At 54.4% G+C, this 20,973-nt stretch overlaps 1 protein-coding gene across 7 annotated transcripts in view; it reads right to left on the bottom strand.

Moving 5' to 3' along the window:
• Positions 1-20,973, bottom strand: part of GSE1 (Gse1 coiled-coil protein) — a 500,278-nt gene that overhangs the window by 95,534 nt on the left and 383,771 nt on the right. The window lies entirely within an intron of this gene.

Raw genomic sequence — 20,973 nt, 5'->3', positions numbered from 1 at the left:
TGACTGGCTTGGAAGGCTCAGCTCAACTGAGAAATGCAAAGTGCTGGAGCCCCTGGAGGACTGGGATGGAAAAGGGGAAGCCTGGAACCCAAGCCTTTATCTGCCTTGCTGGGGTGGGGGACCCGGGCTTCTTCCTGGGCAACGGTAGAAAGAAACATCAGTTCCTGAGTCAAGGGTAGAGCCAGACCACCCCTTCCTAGGATGGGTGATCAGGACCTGCCAGGTGACCCTCGACCTCTGTGCCACACTCACAGCCAGGGCAGGTGACTGTGCCTCTCTGGGGCTCAGCCCCTCCTCTGTGAAAGGGGGATAATCGCAGTGCTGCCTCCTGGGCTAGTGCGAAGGAGAAACAAGCCCGTGCAGGTACTGCATAGAGTAGGCGCTCAATAAGCTTCAGCTCTGGCTAGCCCAAGATGGAGGACTCTTTGGAGGTCCTCCAGCTGCTGGGTGGGCTGGTGGGGTCCCTGTCACAGCAGACCTGCTTTGGCTGACCCTGAAGCACTTCCTCCACCACCCTTGCAGGGACAGCAGAGAAAAACCCAAGTGCCGCGAATGCACACCCCACTGCCCTGAGAGGACCGTGTCCTCCCTCCTCGAGGCGATCACCATTGGGCAGGCTGGGCACCTTCATATTCTGGGACCCCAACTTCAAGGACATCAGCCATCACCTACCACGAAGAGAACCACAGAGGAGAAGACCTGCATCTGCCCATGGCCTGGTGCCCAGGGACGGTCAGCTCACCTCCAGGACCCCAGCATCCTGACTATGATGCCCCTGGCCGGGTGCTTGGGGATGGTCAGCTCACCTCCAGGACCTCAGCGTCCTGACGGTGATAATCAAGACAGGGTCACCTAAAGCCCCCATGCAGGGCTTGCAGTCAGGGAAGGCCCTGCCTGCTGTTGTAAACCAGGCAGTGTTGCAAAACTGGGGTGGGAGAAGCTGTGACAGCCCAGTGATGACCCAGGGTCCCCGTGTCTAATGCACAGGCTTTGCAGTGGCAAAGTAAGACAGAAGCACCATGATCCCCAAGGACACACCAGGGCATCAGTTCCCAAGCAAGCCTGGAACCCAGATTTGCAATCCCAGGACACAACTGCTTTTAGCCCCCTTCTGGACCACTTGGGAAAGAAAAGTGTTTCTAAAACTCTACATCGAGAATAGACGACCCTTCAAAAAATGCCCCGTAATACCCATAACATACCCCTGCTCTTGGCAGGGCTTAGTTAGGAAGAAAGGGTCTGGGGACAACTTCCCCCGGGAGAGCAGATAGTCAACTGGGGACTTGCTAGAGGAAGACATGCTGCCCAGATGTCAGGTGATCTGAGCTGCAGCATCTACCCCAGGCCTCTAGCAGAGACCAATAAGGACATCTAGGCTCCAAAAGCGTGCAAGGGGCGGCGTTTGGCTTCCCTTCGCTTTTCAAAAGCAAGCCCACCTCTATGCTCATTTCAAAGTCCTTCCTTAAGAGATACACTATTTCCTCGTAGAGTCTGGAAAACCCATTTATTTTCAAATTCCAGTTACATCGGAGACCATGTCCCTTTAAATGTGCCTTTCCCTCTGGAATCCAAGAGACTCCAAAGCATTTGGTAATATTGTGTATTAAGGACGCACCATAAAAATAAATTGCATTGTAAAAGCCGGCCTCTTAACAGACAACCTTAGCTCCAGGGTTAAATGTCTAATTCCATACTATTACCCAGAGAGAGATCAGATAAATCAAAGGGCACCGGTATTCCTGGCCTTGTTCCTGTGGGCCTCTGGCCTGGCACAGAATGTGTTAAGCAGGGCCCAGGATAAGAAACCTCTTCCAGGTAACACTCCCCCATCACTGCTGTAATACCAGGAGCATCTTCAGAACCAAATGCTCCCAAAGACAGCTGTTAGACCCATTAAAAAACAGGAAGAAAAAAAAAAAAAAAAAACGAGGCAGCATACCAAATGCCAAAATATAATGAAAATTCAACAGCTAAAACAAATATAACCATAAAAAGACTGGAATCCTAGAAAAGCGATCTCTACAATTAAGCAGTTTTCTGCTATATAGTGATAATCACCTAATTATACTATTAATGACAGTTCAACCTGCTTTGAAATAAAAGGACATTCTTCCATAACAGGATGCCAGCTGTTAGTTACAGATGTCAAACATCTTTAAAGCATTATTATTAAGGGGGAGGAAAAAAACCCTATAAAATGAACACATCCATATCCCCCCCCACCACGCTCGTCATGAAAAAGAAATCACAATTAGCTGTGTGCTTTTGCAGTGCCCAAGTGAAAAAATAAAATGTGAAAGCCCAAGGAGGAGATCAGAAAAGAGGGGAGACGAGAGGGGAGACAAGAGGGAAGCCGGTCCCCACAGGGCACACAGCACCAGAGCGATGCAAGGAGGGTCTGTGTGTATTTTAACGGCATCCTTAATTCCTTCCAATGAAATAATCTCCGGAACCAGGATGTTTATGCCGGATAGCAGATCTCCCAGATTCCGCCAGAACTCCCCGGGTAAACACAAATCCTGGAGTGCCTCGTTTGAAAGCTGCTCGCCACAGCCAAAGCTGGGAGCACCGCAGGTTGCAGAGGTGGCTGCAACCTGCCTGCCCTGGCCCTGCGGACATATGCTCAGCCTCATTCCCTGCCAGTATTTCTTCAAACTGTGTGTGCCTTTGACATTCTGCAGCGCCAAGGTGTGATAAATATCCAACTTTGTCTTCTGACAATAGGCAGCCACATTTAATTAACTGGAGCGTAAAAAGCCGGGGGGCGGGGGAGAGGGGGCGTGGGGAGCCCGCTCCCCAGCGAGGGGATTAACCTTTGAAGCAAGCCGCTGGCAGGGCAGGGGGGCTACCCGGCCTTGTCGGGAGGGTGCGAAGACAAGCTGGCTCAATCTAAAGAGGGGGCGCTCCGGGTTAAATCCCCTGCCTGCTTGGAGCGCAGATCCCAATATAACCAGGGCAGGCTCCAGCAGGGAGCCCCCAAGGGTCCGTGACCTATGCCTGCTGCCTCCCACCCTGGCTGTAGCTGAGTGAGGAGACCCAGGGGACCTGAAGCACAGGAGGAGACCAGCCAAATCTCAGCAGAGCCACCAGCGGACGGACATGGTGTTTTCCGAAGAAAAAAAAAAATCTGGCACATTCCACACCTGCGCCTTCTTGGGCTCTTGGCATCATGGCCCAGGTGTCCTCTGGAGGCCGGGCGGAGAGGCCCAGAAAGGAAGGACCTGGCTTTGGGTGTGTTCTATGAGGTCACTCCCTGTAGCTTTCTGACCCCGGGGCCTCGTCGGAGGTGGAAGGGACAACTTCGCAGAGTTCCGCTACTGCTGATGGGCAGGGAGTAAGCCTTGGGTTTTAATGGGATAGCAGACAGGAGGATTGCACAGCTTCTGAAAGGCCCAGCCGGGTGTCAAGAAGAGCCCTCCTAGTTTGGCCTCTAACTGGCTGTGTGACCCCAGGCAGGTCACTTGTCCTCTCTGGGCAGCAGCTGAATAATGAACACTGGGATTTTCCCAGGCTGGCTTCTCACTGCACAGCAGAGGAAAAGCATTCTGGGGGCCTGCTATGGAGGGTCATTTATCCAGTTTACAACTTCCACGGCCGGCCCTCAATGGCTTCCTTTCTCTCCCACAAGAGCGCTGGGCCAAGACAGCTCTGCACCAGTTGGACGCCTTCCAAGAAAAACTCAGGCCCCGGGGGCTGCTCGTCAGGACCAGACGGGAGGCCTGGAGCCCCCGCCCGCCATGTGTGGGGAGCGGGCCTCTCCCGAGCCAGTCCTCACGGGGGCTGAGCTGATGGGATGTCCTGCTTCTTCTCTGGCCAAAGAGATGGCGCCACATCTGCCCGAGTTCTCCTGAAATTCCCACCCAAGGAGGGTGGCAGCTGTCACCTGCCCTTCCCGACTTTGGTCTCTTTTTCTATGGAATTCAGCAATAGAGAACATTTTCTTGAGTTCCCAGGAAGTTCCCCAGAAACACATGGAGGACACTCACTCACAATAACTCCAATCTGAGGCAACTGGTGGCCGGAGGAGGAGAAATGCTTCCCGGTCCCAGACTGGCACAAGCCAGTGCGCCTGCTGGCTCCCCCTCCGGACGCGCCCACTGTGATGGCCGGGTGTTGCTATTAACAGCAGCAATGAAAGACATCATTCAGCTCCTTCGAGTTTCCAAATAACATATGTTACTTGATACAGAAAACCAGCAGGTCCCCAGGACACAGCTCCACTTCACAGCTGGAAAAACTGAGGCTCAGGAAGAGAGTCTGGCAGTTCCTCAAAAGGTTAAACAGACTTAACAGATGGTGCAGCAGTTCCACTACAGATACATGCCCAAGAGAAATGAAAACATACAGACACACAAAAACGTACACGCCAGTGTTCACAACAGCATTATTCGTAATAACCAAAAAGTAGAAACAAGCTGAACGCCATCAACAGGTGCATGGAGAAACAGAACGTGGTCTATCCAGGCCAGGACAGATGACTTGGCTATAAAAAGGAATGAAGTACTAGCCCAGCAGAGTGCAGCACACCTGTAGTCCCCGCGACTCAGAAAGCGAACATGGCTTGAGTCCAGGACTTCCCGGCTGGCCCGGACAACACAGCAAGACCTCATCTCTTAAAAAAAGAAAGGGATGGGCCGGGCGCGGTGGCTCACGCCTGTAATCCCAGCACTTTGGGAGGCCGAGGTGGGCGGATCACCTGAGGTCAGGAGTTTAAGACCAGCCTGGCAAATATGGCAAAATCGTGTCTCTACTAAAAATACAAAAATTAGCTGGGTGTGGCGGCGTGCACCTCTAATCCCAGCTACTCAGGAGGCTGAGACAGGAGAATCTCTTGAACCCAGGAGGCGGAGATTGCAGTAAGCGGAGATGGCGCCACTGCACTCCAGTCTGGGCGACAGAGGGCTGCCAGCCCTCTGCATGTGTGATTCCTCTCTTGCAATGCCCTGACTTGATCATCTGCAAGTTCTCCAAAGTGGGCCTTCCTTTAGGTAACAGACAAGGCCCCATACCTCTTTCAGAAAGCTCACAATGACCCCTTGGCCCTCCTTTCCCAGATGAGGTCTCGGAGCAGCAGGGGCCCCTAGGGTTGGGGGAGCCCTTGGAGACCGAGGGAGAACTGGGTTCGGGAGCATCCCCTGCTGGGTTCTGGACAGCCCATCCCAGGCACATCATTTAACCTGCTCTGGAAAAGAAGGCAAGGCATGTTGTGCTCACACACAGTCTGGTGTGTGTGTGTATGTCATGTTGTGTGTTGTACGCACGCGTATGTGTGTGCGGTGTGTGGTTGTGTGTGGTGTATGTGTGGTATGTGCTGTGTGTGTGGTATGTGCTGTGTGTGTGGTATGTGCTGTGTGGTGTGGTGTGTGTTTGTGTGTGGGGGTATGTGGTGTGTGATTGTGTGTTTTGTGTGTGTGGAGGGGTATGTGGTGTGTGTGGTGTGTTGTCTGTGGTGTATGTTATGTGTGGGGGGTATGTGGTGTGTTGTGTGTGTGGTTGTGTGTGATGTGTGTGGTATGTGCTGTGTGTGCTGTGTGTGTAGTATGTGGTGTGTGTGTGGTGTGCGTTGTGTGTGGTATGTGGTGTGTGGGGTGTGTGTGGTTGTGTGTATGTGGTATGTGTTGTGTGGGGGGGTGTGTGTGTGGTGTGTGGTATGTCTTGTGCGTGTGTGTTGTGTGCGGTGTGTGTGTGCTATGTGGGGTGTGTGTGTGTGTGTGTGGTGTGTGTGTGGTATGTGGGGTGTGTGTGTGGGGTGTGGTTGTGTGTGGTGTGTGGTATGTGTTGTGCATGTGTGTGTGTGCTATGTGTTGTACGTATGCATCACTAGACACTAGTACTGATGTCCTCCGGGGTCCACCCGGTCCCCATATCCAATGCCACTTGACAATGGAAACCACTCCTTCCTTCATGAAACTGCCACTTGGTGGTTTCTGACCCCACGCCCAACTCACTTCCCCATTTCATGGACAGCCACCGTCTCTCAGATTCCAAACATGTCCCTTGCTGCCAGATCTTCCCTGGGCCTGGCCACCGACAGGGACCCTCTGCAGCCCCAGCTCCGCCATGGCCTCTGCCCCCACACCTCTGCCTCCCTTGCTGGGGCCTCTTGCAGTCTCTGACCTGTTTCTCCCCCTCAGTCCTTCCTGTGTTTAATGTCAAAAGGTCAGTTAGTCAGGTCCCTCCTCCAGGTCCCTGTGGCCCCAAACACAGCAAAGACCTCCCCAGTGGGCTCTCAACAGCCTCCCCAAGAAGACCCGGTGACGCTCCTAGGCCCGTACCAGTATCGCTCCGAGGACTGCAGGCCCAGCCTTCCAGCTTCTGGGCTGAGGACTGGCACGGTCCAGTGGAACTTTCTGGAACAATGGAAATGCTATCTGTACTGTCCGACTGAGCAGCGTCTAGCTGCATGTGGCTGTTGTGGGCTCAAGATGAAGCTGCTGTGACTGGGGCACTGAAGTTTTCATTTTCTTTAATTTTGATCAGTTCAGTTTCCAGGTCTGATGGCCACGGATCTATGCTAGTGGCCACCACATTAGGCGGTGCAGGTCCAGTGCCCTGGCTATCCAATGTGAGGCCTCTGGGCCAGCAGCACTGACGCCGCCCAGGCCTTGGAAGGGTGCATGTGACTCCAGGGCTCAAGGGAGGGAAGTTCCCCTGTGCCTTGTTAGAAAGGCAGAGCCTAGGGTCCCTCCCAGACCTGCTGAATCCGAACCTCCCCTTCAGCGAGATCTGGGTCACTGGAGTACACAGTACAGTTTGTGGCATGCTGAGATAAAAACCACTCTCCTCTTCACACCTCCCCCACCTTCCCTTTTCAAAAGTAACCAACACTTCAGAATCTGCTTCAAGCACCACCTCCTGAAGGAAGTCCTCCCAGATCACTCCAGCCAAAAGGAAACTTTCCATCCTCCAAGCGCCTGGAGTTATCTGTATCCTTCCAACCCCCAGAAACTTGGAGTCAGTGGCTTGCGGCTGAGCTCCTGCCTCCTCCGGTGTCCGGCAGGGTCTTAAAGAGAATCCTGTGACAGACTTTCCATCCTCCCCCTCAGCCCCTCCAGGGCCTGGCACCAACAGGTGCTCAGGAACTGCCCTGGCACCAACAGGTGCTCAGGAACTGCCCTGGCAGTTGCACTTGCGAGAAGCCAACGTCTCTTTCCAAACCAGGGCAAGGAGAACAAAGTTGGTTGCGGGCTACTTGCGTTCCTATTCCTCCCACACGGCTCACCCCACCGGTCTGACCCGCTGGCCGCCTCTCTCCGAGAGCCCTAGCACCTGGGAGGTGACAGGGCCCTGAGTCAAAGGCATCAAAATCAGATGAAAAGCCAGGCAGGTGGAGTTATGGGTTTCAATAGCCAAACAAAACCGCACATGCTTTTCATGACTCTCTCTGCAGGCTGGGATCAAGTGCCATGACTTTGTCACACAGCAGGTGTCAGTTCTCGAAGTGCCTGCCAGCAGGCCACTTGCGGGAACCCCCAAAGCCCCAGAGAATCCCTGGCGGAGGCGGGTCGAGGGCCAGGTCTTTCCTCTCCCCACAGCACTCCCTCTCCTAAGCACAGACTTGACAGACAGCCTCGCACGTGCTGGGAGGCTCTGAGGACCTCCCCCAGTGCCAAGGTCCTCGAAGACGGACACTGACCAAGTGCCAGGCCCATCCAGAACTCCCCCCGCCTTGGAAGGGGCCCTCAGAACCAGCCTGTGTGCCTCGGACTCTGGCAGGCAACCTCTCATTCCATGTGGCCACTCAGCTAGCCCGAGGGCTGCTTCTCTGAAAAGCTCACTGCAAGATGTGGCCAGTACAGCCTGGGAACTCAGGGCCGCAGTTTGTATCTTGGCTGTAACCCCGGAAGCCACCAGAAACCTCACTTTTCTCTGTCCTCCTCGGAGAGAGGCGGGGATTGAAATCCCCACCTCCACCCCCTAGGGCTTAGGCAGGAAGTGGTCTCATCTCCACTCAGAGGTGGGCGGTCTCCAGGGCTTGTATTACAAATGGATCTGTCAAGGCGGTGGGCAGGTGCAAGGACCCCGGAGAGACCGGCAAAGCCCACAAAGGCCTGATGCAGTGCAGAGGCTTTCCCCAAGGCACACCACGGCCACAGTGTAGTAAACTCTTCGGTTCCTGAGAAGCAGGGAAAGCACGCGTAACACGAGACTGCAGTCATCCGCATATACCCCTGCGTGCTGGCGCTGAGCTGGGGAGGCCCAGGAGTTCCCGCGCTGGAGCTTCTCTCCCAGCAGGAAATACAGTGATGATGACGATCACACAGACGATAATACCAAGAGCAAGTCCGCCCTTCCTCACAGCCTAGACACCACACTAAGCTCTTTAAATGTACAAAGCCTTTTAATTCTCACAGGTGCCTCAGGAAAATTATCCTCCACGTTTATCACCCAAGTAAACAGGCCCAGAGAGTTTCAGTAACTTGCCCACGGTCTCATACACAAGCAGTCAAGGCAGAGCAAGAATTCACATCCGACCACTTGGCCCCTGGGCCCAGGGGCTCAGATACTAAATAAAGAACTACGGTGGTAGGTCATGGTTGCTTACTGTCTACCCAAGAGCACAGAGCATGGAGCAGCCACCCCTAACAGGAGGGAGCACTGACCGTTCCCAGACACCTGGGCTCAGTGCTCTAGGCAGCAGGAACAGCCTGGCCAAAGGTGTGGAGGACAGGTAGAGAAGGTCAGGCTAGAGCGTTAGGCAGGGTTGGCCCTGTCGGGGAGAAAAGGATCCCAGCAGAGCCATCTTGGAAAAAATGCGAACTTACTATTTCAAGTAGGCTTGAATTTGGGAGGAGGCTCTGTTGCATGCCACCCAGAAAGTGACCTCGATGACACTAACCATGATCATACTCCAGAACCAAAGATGATCTGTTAAAGGGACTCATTTCTAGGGGTCTCCATCCTCCCCAGGAGGCTCTAAGAGGGGCGCAGAGGCAGAGAAGTGGGAGCTTCCGGCTCCTTCTGCACAGATGTCACACTCATCAGCAGCTCCCCAGCAGCTACAGTGGGAACAGACCGCTATGAACCCAGGGTGATCCAGGGGGTCAAGAACCCTCTGATTTCTGCTCCTGTCTTGAGCTGGCCCCAGCCCAGCCCTGGTCGAGCTTCAACTTTGCTAATGAGCTGTGAGTTACCAGCCCCACCTTGGGATCAAGAAACTAAGGGAGTGAACGGGGAAGGGTTTCCCAAGAGCCTCCGCCCTGGGTAATAAGCCCGTATCTGGGTCACGAGGCTGGCTGCCTGCTGTAGCCACTGAACAACCCTGTACTGAAGTCAACGATGAATATTCATGAGCCTATCCAGTTCCACACTTTCATTTCTGGCCCAAATTAATAATTTACCATGGAGTTTCATAAAAATTAGACATAGCTCATTAGTAGCTCCCTAAAAGGCACTCCCATCTTCCCGCTGATCCAGTGAGGGGCTCGTCTTGCCTCTGTGACAAGAAACAACACCTTTGTTTTCAGAGACAACCCTCACTGTTATTTTCAGAGGGCTGGTGAACCTGAAATTGGGGGCCACCATAACTGCGGAGGCCCACCCCGCAGGCCTACCAGCCTCCCCACCAGGGCACGAAGACCTCTGCCCACAAAGCTCCACATCACAGGTCTTCAGGAAACTTCAGAAGCAGACCCTGGAAGAAGATGGAACCTCTTTCCTTCCTCAAGGCAAGGCTACCACTCTCTGGAAACACAGACTTCGTAGAGGATGTGGGTGGGTGGAGCATGTGTAGCTGATGACATTTCCCAGAGAGGAAACATCCACCACATCTCCCAAACCCCATGCCCTTCTAGAAGGGTACCATTCCATCAAGCGGTGGGACCTAGGCCAGGCACAGTGGCTCATGTCTGCAATCCTAACACCATTGGGAGGCTGAGATAGGAGGATCACTTGAGCCCAGGAATTTGAGATCAGCCTGGGCAACATAAGAAGACTCAGTCGCTACAAAAAATTTAAAAATTAGCCAGGTGTGGTGCTGCATACCTGTGATCCCAGCTACTTGGGAGGCTGAGGCAGGAGGATCACTTGAGTCCACAAGGTAGAGGCTGCAGTGAGCTGAGATCGCACCACTGCACTCCAGCCCGAGCAACAGAGCGAGACCCTGTCTCAAACAAACAAAAAGAGATGAAGCCTAACTCCCCTCCAGTTAAAAATGGGCAGGCTTGTGCCTCACTTGCAACCAACAGAATGTGGTGTGGGGCAGCCTTCCTTCCGAGGCTAGGCCCTAAAAGGCCGTGCAGCTTTCCCCTTGTGAGCTGGGACCCCTCTCTTGGGAGCTCTGAGGCCACCATGTTGTGAGGAAGCTCATGCCACACTGAGGGGCCACGAGGAGGCGTCCTAACGTCAGAGCCCCGACTGCAGTCTGGCCAACAGCCAGCACCAACTGCCAGGCCTGAGTGAGAGGAGGAGCCTTCAGACAACTCGGGGACTCTGCACAGCAAATCACCTTGCCTCCCAGTCTTCCTAGCTGAGGCCCCAGGTGTAGCTGCGCAGAGACCGGCTCAACCCCACCACACCCTTTCTGAATTTCCAACCCACAGCAGCTGGAAGAATAAAACGATGTTTTATGACCACACACTTCCTCATGAAGTCTCCCTCCATGCCAGGAGTCCTGGTCCCCTGCAGACCCACCCACCAGCCGCCCCCTCCCCTCCCCTGCAACGGTTGGTCCGACCTGCCCACCCACAGGCCGGCACCCTGTGGTGAGTGCTGTCATAAAGACCGGTTGAAATCTGCCTGTGAGTGAAACTTTCCAGGAGGGAAATTGGGCGGAGGGGAGTGGGGGGGGGTGGCGGGGGGCGGGAGTAACACCTTGTCTCTGGGCCCTTAAGATCTAAGATAAAGGCAGTCACACTTCCGACAGTGACACAGGTTCTTGGAGCCGGTGAGAGGCCTACGTGACCGCCCCCCACCGCCCATGCAGTGGCCGGCCCTTCCGCTGCTGCTGCCGCCCCTCCACAGCAAGTTCAATTAGGACCCCGCCATTCTCTCCTCCCTTCTTTTATGTTCCCTGCCGGCCTCCCTTTCTCTTGTCAGATTATCACGGGAAACCAGCAAACGGTTGACACAGTTACCAAGACGACAGAAGTTAGGACCAGCAAGGAGGTCTGAAAGCTAATCCTAAATGAATTACAGGACAAGAATGAGAGGGGGGGAGGGTTGGGGCCAGTTCAAAGGCCCCAGAGTCTGAGACAAGGTGCCGTCGGCCTCGGGGCGCTGGCTGTGGGCCTGTCACTCGCTAAGGGTAACACTGAAGTCTTCTGGGGTTGGGGAGGTGGAAGAAGAAATCTATTACAATGAAATTCTCTGCTGAAGCCGGGCTGGCCAATAGTGCCTTCCATCCAGTGACTCCTGGGGCCCAGGGTTCACCCAATTCGGCTTTTCTTACATGGGACGCAGTGGAGAGAGGTCCAGGACGACCTCGCCAGGCTGATTCCGTTTCTTCTTTACTTATTCAGAACTTGCCGCCTTGTGACCACGGCGCTGTGTATGACCTGGGCTGGCGGACAGCCATTTCGGGAGTCTGGGCTTCTCAAAGGCCCTCCCTGCCCAAGCCACTACCTCCACCAGGAGTGACTTGGCCAGGTCTCCCAGGTGGGTTCCTCCTCTTCCAGGTCATTCTCAATCCAAGACATGGACGGCGTGCAGCTGGGAGCATGACAGCTGGGAGCTATCAACCCAAATGGTAATTGCAGCTCAGGGTCCTACAGCGCTTGCTCCCTCCCTTCTGCCAGTTAACTCATCGAACGCTGTCAGCAGCCCCAGGAGGCAGGCTCTGCTACTGGCCCCACTTAGCAGATGAGAAAACAGAGATCCAGAGAGGGTAAGGAACCTGCCCAGAGACACACAGCCAGTAAGGAGCAGAGGCAGGATGGAACCCAATGCTTAGGCAGCGCTGCAGCCTCAGAAAAGCCTGCTGCTCTAGAACCCACAGGGCCCGCCAAGAGACTGGCAAGGACACCCAGGGAACCCTCGCCATCGGGACCCAGCTCCTCCTGGAGCATGGCCGAGACCCAGGGTCCCTCCTGCTTCTTGTCACACCTTCTCTCAGGCTTTGGCCTGGTTTGAGCACCGCTCACCCCATAGCCTGCTCTCAAATCTCCTGCTGGTGTCCAGGGTCAGGTGAAGGGGTCAGGCCTGTTCTCTCACTCCAGTGGGCACTGGCATGCCCAGGAGGGCTCATGAACATGCAGACTCCACAGGAAACAGCCTTGGCACTCCCTGCCCCAGCTCTCTCACCCTTCCCCTTCTCTCCAGAGCTTCCCTCGAGGGACCCTTCACCATGGGCCCCTCGCCGGTGTGGGCACTGCACGAGGATGCAGCTCTTGGGGCTTCTTGGGGGCCATCTCCCTGTGCCTGGGCTGCACACTCTACACGTGTTAAACAAGCACAGGGGGGTTGGTTGGTGTTTTGTTTTTTGTTTTTTGAAACGGAGTGTCACTCACTCTGTAACGCAGGCTGGAGTTCAGTGGCGCCATCTCGGCTCACTGCAACCTCTACTCCCAGGTTCAAGTGATTCTCCTGCCTCAGCCTCCTGAGTAGCTGGGATTACAGGCACGTGCCACCATGCCCGGCTAATTTTTTTGTATTTTTAGTAGAGACGGGGTTTCATCATGTTGGTCAGGCTGGTCTTGAACTCCTGACCTCGTGATCCACCTGCCTCGGCCTCCCAAAGTGCTGGGATAACAGGCGTGAGCCACCGTGCCTGGCCAAGTTGGTTGCTTTTAAGAACCCAGGTTCCCACTCACTGACAACAGAATCGAATCCATGTGTCACTGGCTTGATGACATTCAAGACCCTCTAAGAAGTGGCTCCGACCCACTCCCCGGCTTCATTCCCACACTCTCCCCACCCCTAAACTCTGAGCTCTGCTTCCCGCCAGAAGCTGTGAAGGGCCCCGTCTGCCACACTCCCGCACCCCTGGCTGTCTGAGGACAACGACTGGGCCTAATGCATCTATCTCTCTGGCCTCCAGAGCCCGGGAGGAGCAGGGAACAGACTTGACAGGCACAGCTACCCCTTCCGCACAGGCTCCGTCTGCCTGCACGTTCTCTCCTGCTGTTCCTTGGCTTCTGGAAAGGGCCCTGCTGCCGGACACCCGCTGGTCCCCATGGTGCCTCTGAAGGACGCACAGGCTTCAGAGCCCCACCCCTAGAGGGTGCTGCTGAGCAATGGGGCAGGAGTGGTGGCCTTCCCTGCCAAGTCCCCACTGGTGAGGAATGTGGGTTTCCCCAGAGTAGAAAGGACAGCTCAAATGTCACCTCCGCTCTGTGGCCTTCTTGGACACAGCCTTCACCCCCATGTCAAACCAAACTGTTTTCCTCTGCACGCCCAGAAAATTCTACACACACCTCTCAGCACCAGTACTTGTCACCCTGATTACTCAATCCATGCCCCCCACACACCACCACCAACACCACAACGTGGGCAGGGATGGCCCCATGCCCAGCTCCCAGCACACCTGACATGAACCTAATGTGCTGAGTCTTATAAGAGCAGTTTCCCTATTTCTGTTCAGCCCTCCTCACTGTGTTAGCCTCCTTCCTCCCAGCCTCACTCACCTTGGAGCTCCATACTTCCAAAGCCTGCTTCTAGTGCCACCTCCTCCAGGAACCCTTCCTGGATTCCCTCTGCCAGGATGCTTCTAAGAGTTTCCAGAGCAATCCATCTTTGCTCAGCTCTCTGCTTGCTCCCGAAGTGACTTACAGATAAAACACAGATCTCCTCTGCTGCTCCTGCCCAGTGGACAGACGCAGCACAGTGCCCGGCAGCCACTGGTGCAAGCCCTGCCCAGCTCACAGGGGGCCTGATGGGAGGTGCTCAGGAAGGGGAGCCTTGGTCTGTGTCCTCAGAGGACAGGACTAGGTCACAGGCACGACGTGTTCTGTGCGAAAAGCAACAACATCCTAGCTCGCCACAGTGGCACAGCCCGGTCCAACCTAGGGACAGGACCTGCACGTGCCCAGCCTGAGGTGACCACAAGACGCCCAAATCCAGAGAAGGGAGGGACAGCCCGTTTGACCTCTGAGGTCCCTCTCAAGTCCAATGTTCCGTGACTTCCTGACCCCACAGGCCATTAAGCAAGCAGCCAAATGCCCACTGGGCGGCGGTCCAGGCCTGGTCAGAGGGCGCTTCCTGTCTCACTGCGGGAGGGAGCAGAGGATGGAGCTGCCCGGATCCTTCAGGGCCTGGGCTTCCGGCAGGGCTGAGCTCCAGGACGGGGTGGGATCATGCTCTGGAGATAAGACCTGGACCTGGCTTTACCCAAACCCCGCCAGTGCCCTACTCCCGCAATCCCCCAGCCCCAGCACCCCCTCTAGGCTTCCAGCACAGCTGTAATTGGGGCTGAGGGCAACAAACAGCCCCAAGCCCAGTTGCGGAGGGCCTGGCATGAGTGGGAAAAAGCCGGAAAAATACATTTTCCCCTAAAGACTTGTAAGAAAATTCTCACTGATTTTTTTTCCTTTTACCCCAAGCTTTCACAGCACTAAATATGCCACACTTAGTAATTTTACGAGCAAACCAAACTATACATCACACGGTTTTATGTTCCTAAATTAACAAAAGGACTTTAAATCTATATGGAGCTCTTAAAAAAAAAAAAAAAAAAAAAAAGGAGGAGGAGGAGGAGGATACCACATAGATGTTTATTCCCTCACCCCCAAACTCCCTCTTCCCTTCGAATACACGGCGCCCCTACAGCTTCAAAATTTCTGCTGATCCTGCAGCTAGACCACCAAAGGGGGACAATCCCAGACAGGGACAAGGATCTGTTTGGCTGAGGAGGTCCCCTAAGAGGGGATCCCACCGTCCTTCCTGAAAGGCCACGTTAAGGGCCACAACAGTCTAATGATTTTCCCACAAAGAGTATGACAGGACACACCCTAGTTGATGGAGAGGCTGCCTCTACCACCCTGGCCTCCCCAAAAGTCTAAGGAAGAGAATTTGAAGTCAACAGGCCTGCGAGGTCTCCTGACCGCTGTGATCTCATCTACACAATGCCAGGGTAGACCAGGTGACTCCATCACACTTGACATTGGTGAGAGGGAACCCCCCTGGGACCGCTCCCCCCAAAAGTGTCCATGTCCAGGAGGAAGATGGGCAAGCGACACGGAGCACCAGGCTCAAAGCAGGAGGCCAAGTCCAGACATCCCTTCCCCTAGCTGGCTCTGTCCAGGAGCTGTGTGGCTTGGGCCACCTGCCGCTTTGACCCTGCACTTTCCCCTGTGTAGAAAGACACGCATTCTTGCCCCGGAATCCAGGTAACATAATGACCATTTGCTCGCAGAGTACAAAGAAACCTCTTCTGTCTCCAGAGTCAAGGAGATAAGAAGAGAGTTTCCAGCGGGACTATATCAGATTCCCACCCATGGCGTAACAACAACACACATAAGCAAGAAAAAGACCTTAACGAGAACCAAACTGGGCAGGGGGGGTGGGAGCCAGACCAGGCCCCTCGCAAAAGGGCTGGGCTGCAGCTGGGACAAAAGGGCCCCTGGCCTTCCCAGCCGACAGATGGAACCGTGGCGGCCTCCCCATTTCTCAGGGGTATCGGAAGATTAATTAGTGACTGCCTGGAAAGTGCTAGATGGAAGCCGAAATGCCTGTCCCCGCTGAGTTTCGGAGCTGTAAATAAGCAGCTTTCTCAATCACAACTAAAATAGCCATGTTTTCCTTTTATCTGAGTAAGATCCCATTAGGCCTAACCTGCCCCCAGAGCGGGTCTTGGGTGGTTCCTGCGCCACAGCTATGGGTTTGCTAATGTCCCATGACAAGCCTGAGGCTACGCAAGACCTTGGTCCCTGTGGGTGCCCCGTCCCCGCCTTGGCTCCGAGCACCCTGGGAGTTGGGTTCCAGCCTGACCTCACCTCCAGACACCACCCCCAACCCAGGTGGGCCTGAGCCCCTGCATCACATCTTGCCTCACACCTTGGCTTTCTGGAAGCAGTTTAGATGGGTGGGAAATAGAACCCAACGGCCCCCACAGGCCGAGCTTCACTCTGGGTACCCCAGCTCTCGGCAGAGGAAGCCTCAGTCTCCTGCCAGTCCCTCCCAGGATGGTCAGAGAGGGGCCTAGGACAGGCCGGATGAGATATTTATGACTCGCTCTGGCCTCAGGGGGTAGGTGGGGGCGGGGAAATGTTCCAGGGGGACCCCGAGTCCTAGAGCAACCACCAGCAGGCTTCATGGCTATGGGCCAAGTCCCAGCTCTCTCTGGGCCTCAGTTTCCTCCCTGGAGGGCCGAGGGCAGCCTTTCTAGCAGTGGACAGTGATCATGAAGGAAGGCCAGGGTCACCCAGAGTTCAGTGTGGGGCTGGGGTGGGGTCAGCTGATGGCTGAGGAGTCAGTCTTCCCTCCAGAAACGACAGGAACCAGATAAAGGGCTGGGAGGGCGCCGCTGCCACCACCAGCGGCCAGCTCCCACTCAACACAGTCAACAAATATTTATGAAGCAGGGACTCTGGAGCCCGACTGCGCAGGATCGGCGCCTAGCTCCACCATTTAGTGCACATGTGACCTCAACCTCTCTGTACCTCAGTTTCCCTGGCTGTCAAGTGGGATAAGAGTAGCCTGACCTCCCAGAGTTGTTCTGAGGAAGCACTGTGTCTGGCGTGGAATGGGAATAGTAGACCAAGCAGCCACTGCCTCTTCCTCATGAGTAATTTTTTTTTTTTTTTTTTTTTTTTTTTTTTTTTTTTTTTTTGAGACAAGGTCTCACTCTGTCACCCAGGCTGCAGTGCAGTCGTGGAATCACAGCTCACTGCAGCCTCGACCTCCTGGGCCCAGGTGATCCTCTCACCTCAGCCTCCTGAGTAGCTGGGTCTACAGGCATGCACCACCACGATCGACTAATTGTTTTTGCATTTTTTGTAGAGAGGGGTTCTTACCATGCTGCCCAGGCTGGTCTTGAGCTCCTGGGCTCAAGTGATCCACCCACCTTGGTCTCCCAAAGTGCTGGGATTACAGGTGTGAGATACCTCGCCCAGTCCTCATTATTATTATTGCCAGCATGGGGCTAGCAGCCTGGTAGAGTTCAGGAAAGGGGAGATCTAGGCATATGTACATACAGAGGAAGGTTTGAAAAGGGACCCATTTGAATTTCCCAGTCGCCCCATTTGCAGGAAGGTGGAGGCCACACCTTGCGCCCTCCTACCCACCAGCCCCATCTCCTTTCACACACGCCCCTGCACCTTGCTCTCCCTGCAGCCAGCATCCCCTCACGGCTTCCATTTCCCCCTGGCTAGTGACGAAGCACTAAGAGGCAGACGCTACAACCATGGCGGCAAGAGGCCTGGTCCAAAGACAAGAGTTCAGGTCCCCACTAAGAAGCTCTATGTCTTGGCCAGGTGCGGTGGCTCACGCCTGTAATCCCAGCACTTTGGGAGGCCAAGGCAGGTCAAGAGATCAAGACCATCCTGGCTAACATGGTAAAACCCCGTCTCTACTAAAAATACAAAAAATTAGTTGGGCTTGGTGGTGCACTCCCATAGTCCCAGCTACTTGGGAGGCTGAGGCAGGACAATCGCTTGAACCCAGGAGGCGGAGGTTGCAGTGAGCCGAAATCTCGCCATTGCACTCGAGCCTGGCAAGAGAGAGAGACTCCGTCTCACATTTAAAAAAAAAAAAAAAGCTCTGTGACTTGCTGCAAACAATTCTACCTCAACAACAATTATGACCATGACAAAATAATAATAATTATTATTACAGTTATCACTCGACAAGCGCTAACTTCATCCCGGGCACCATTTTCAGTGGACCTGCTCATTCCGTTTCTTGCAACAGAGCGTGGGCAAACTTTCTCTGTCCAGGACCAGATAGTAACTAAAGATTCTAGGCGTGGCCAGCCCAGATGGTCTCTGCTCACAACTCAGCTTGGCCATTATAATGTGAAAGCTGCCAGAGGAACAGGCGTGGCTGTGTGCCAGTCAAACTTGACTTACAATGGGCTGGGCCATGGATTGCTGACCCTTGCCTTACACTGATCCTGAGGGAGATACAATTATGGATCCCATCTTACAAATGGGAAAACAGACTCAATTGAGAGTATCAGTCACCCGCTCAAGGACACAGCTCGGAAGAGGCAGAGCCTGACTTCAAATCTACTGCCCAGCCTCAGTTCTCTCACCTGTCAAACAGGAGCAGCGGGTGCCTGATGCCAGCCTGACTGTGAATTGCCCCTGGGGCAATGGCTGGACAGGCGGGTTCTGGGCCCTTGCTCCCTGCAGTGTCTGGGATCTGGCATCAGGCATAGAAACCAAGTCCAAGAGGCTGCAGAGCACCCTGGTATCAGGCCTCTGTGGGGCAGGGTCAGCCTCTCATCCAGAACCACAGGCCCGAAGCAAGCCAGGCTGGCTGCTGCACCTGGGCCCCCTTATTCCCAGTTCAGTGTGGCAGACAAAAGCCAGCTTCATGTCCCAGCTCTGCCACTCCCAAGCTGGGCAATTGCTGAGCCCCTGGGCCTCACTTTGCTCATCTGATAAGTGGGTGGATGGCAGCACCTATCTCAGAGAGAGGAAGTGAGACCTACAGAGAGCCCACAAAGCATTTGTAACGGGGCCTGAGAGCACTCAGGAGGACCAGGCCAGGGCTGGGCACGTAAAGCCTGTAATCCCAGCACTTTGGGAGCCCAAGGTGGGAGGATCACCTGAGGTGAGGAGTTCCAGACCAGCCTGGCCAACATGGTGAAACCCCATCTCTACTAAAACTACAAAAATTAGCCTGGCGTGGTGGCGGGTATCTGTAATCCCAGCTACTCGGGAGGCTGAGGCAGAAGAATCTCTTGAATCTGGAAGGCGGAGGTTGCAGTGAGCCGAGATCACACCACTGCACTCCAGCCTGGGCGACAGAGCAAGACTCCATGTCAAAAAATAAAGAGGACCAGGTTACTGCTGTTTCCATCACTCTCAATGAATTAACCCCAGCCCTGGGAAGCCACTCCCTGACCATGGTTCTTCCTGGTAAGCCCTCACCCTCACTATTACACTAAGACAACAAAGTGTAAAACCCTAGTGGGGACTTTAAATACAGCAACCAAAAAAACTAGTATGCGGGGAAAGCCTGCATCCACAGGCTGAGATTCACTTGTGTCCCGCCCTCCCCCCCTCTCACTTCTGACCTCTCTTAATCCCCCTGGGTGTCAGGACAAAAGTCACCCCTCCTGCCTACCCACTGGGGGCTTTACTCCAGCCTGGGCTGATCTTCCTTAATGGCTTTGAATTTCCCAGCCTGACACTTCCTCCTCCTCTTTCTGAGGCTCTCTGTGTAAACAGAAAATCGGTCACCTGATGAATAAATATGCACCAGCAGCCTCCAGTGGCAGGTGAAGAGGGGTGTAGATTACAAACACCTGTGCTTTGAAGACGCCCTGTACTTAAGAAGATTCATTCTTGGCACAAGCTTATCCTGAGCGCCTCCAAGGCAGGCACAGCTGCCGGGGAGTCACAAGCTCTCTGCTTTCCCCCAGCCACAGACCCAGGGAGAGACAGACCAGAAGAACTCAGATACAGCATGAGGATCTGTTACATTTTGGGTTAAAGGGCTCTGGTGAATGTCAGCGCGACTCAGACCCAGCCCTCATTTACCTGGAATCTTCCCATGGGGGAGAAAGCTCTGAGTTCCCAAGGGCTCACTCCGCCCTCCCCTTACAACCTTTATTTTACTAAATTGGGGATTCCCGGTTCTAATTTGGATTGGATCCGCTAAGGGAAGTGCGGAGGGAGGGAAAAGCCAAGCTTGCTGTTTGTTGTTGATTTGCATTTCAGGCAGAGGAGAGTAAAAAAAAAAAAAAAAGATCAAGAATGGAATGGAAACACTGGGAAATATTCAATATTCTTCCTATCAAAACGGCATACACACCAAGGAAAAAACATAGACCTGGTCAGTTACTGGGAACTAACACAGACACCATGAAACTCAAAAAGAGTAAAAGTACAGATTTCCTCCAGGAGGAGGCTTTCCTGCCTTTTTTTTTTTTTAAGTCAGTTGGACTCTGGTGACCCTCTGCCCTGCTCTATTAACTCAGTGAAAACGTTTGCCCAGGTTAGGGCAGCAAAGGCCAGATCCAAGGGAGCTGGGTTCTGTCCAGGCCCCTTCCTCCTCCATACGCTCCTCCTGGGGACTCCAGAGCGGTGTGGAAGCCTCAGCAAAAGTGACAGGATCTTCTGAACAGAGAAAAAAAAAACCCGAAACCGAACACCGGGCCACGTGCACCCTTCCGCAGAAAAACAATTCAGAAATAAAGCTCCAGGGCAGTGTCTTCTGCAGAATTTTATAAAAGCCTCAACATGGGAAAACTAGGAACTTCCCCTCTCCTCCCTACACCCCCACATCACCCTCCCCACCCACACACACCCCCGCTTCATTAGGTACCGTGTGTCAAAGCTCAAAGGAGATCAACTCGGAGGGAGGAAATAAAATCAGCTCATTCCTAGAACCAGCGGTCACACGCAGCACAGCCTTCTTGACCTGCGGTCACGTGGCCCCACCTGGGGCAGACCGGTGCGTTTCTCCCCGACCCCAAGTGGCACAGGAGTGGGGGGTGCCGGCGCGCGGTAGGGGAGAATCCTGGGGTTCACCACCCAGGGCTCCCTCGCCTCAATTCCTGGATCACCGGCTTCCATTTAGCCTACACTTAATTTTTTTTTTAAGGTTTAGAAGTCCAAATACGGTGAATTCAGGAGGGGCTCCCCAAACCTCCAGCTGTCAACCCCCTCCCCTCCCCTCCAGGCTGAAAGCGCGACTTGCCCCGAAACAGAAAGTTACAGGGCAAGCGGCTGTCACCGCGCAGGAAGGTTAAGGAAACAGGAAGCCACGCCAAATACCCTCCTGAGCTTCCCCGGCCCCCTCCTCCGACCTCGGCGGAACAAAACCTTCCAGGGAATCCCGGGCAGGAAGGGGGGCGGTGGGGGGGGGGGCCGGCGAGCCACGCTCGCGCCAAGACCGCGCAAGGGGGTTGGCTGGAGGGAGAGGGAA

Source organism: Symphalangus syndactylus, chromosome 11, assembly GCF_028878055.3.
Source record: "Symphalangus syndactylus isolate Jambi chromosome 11, NHGRI_mSymSyn1-v2.1_pri, whole genome shotgun sequence".
NCBI lineage: Eukaryota > Metazoa > Chordata > Mammalia > Primates > Hylobatidae > Symphalangus > Symphalangus syndactylus.
The sequence above is the reverse complement of the archived record's forward strand: the minus strand, read 5'-3'. Positions and strand labels throughout refer to the sequence as shown.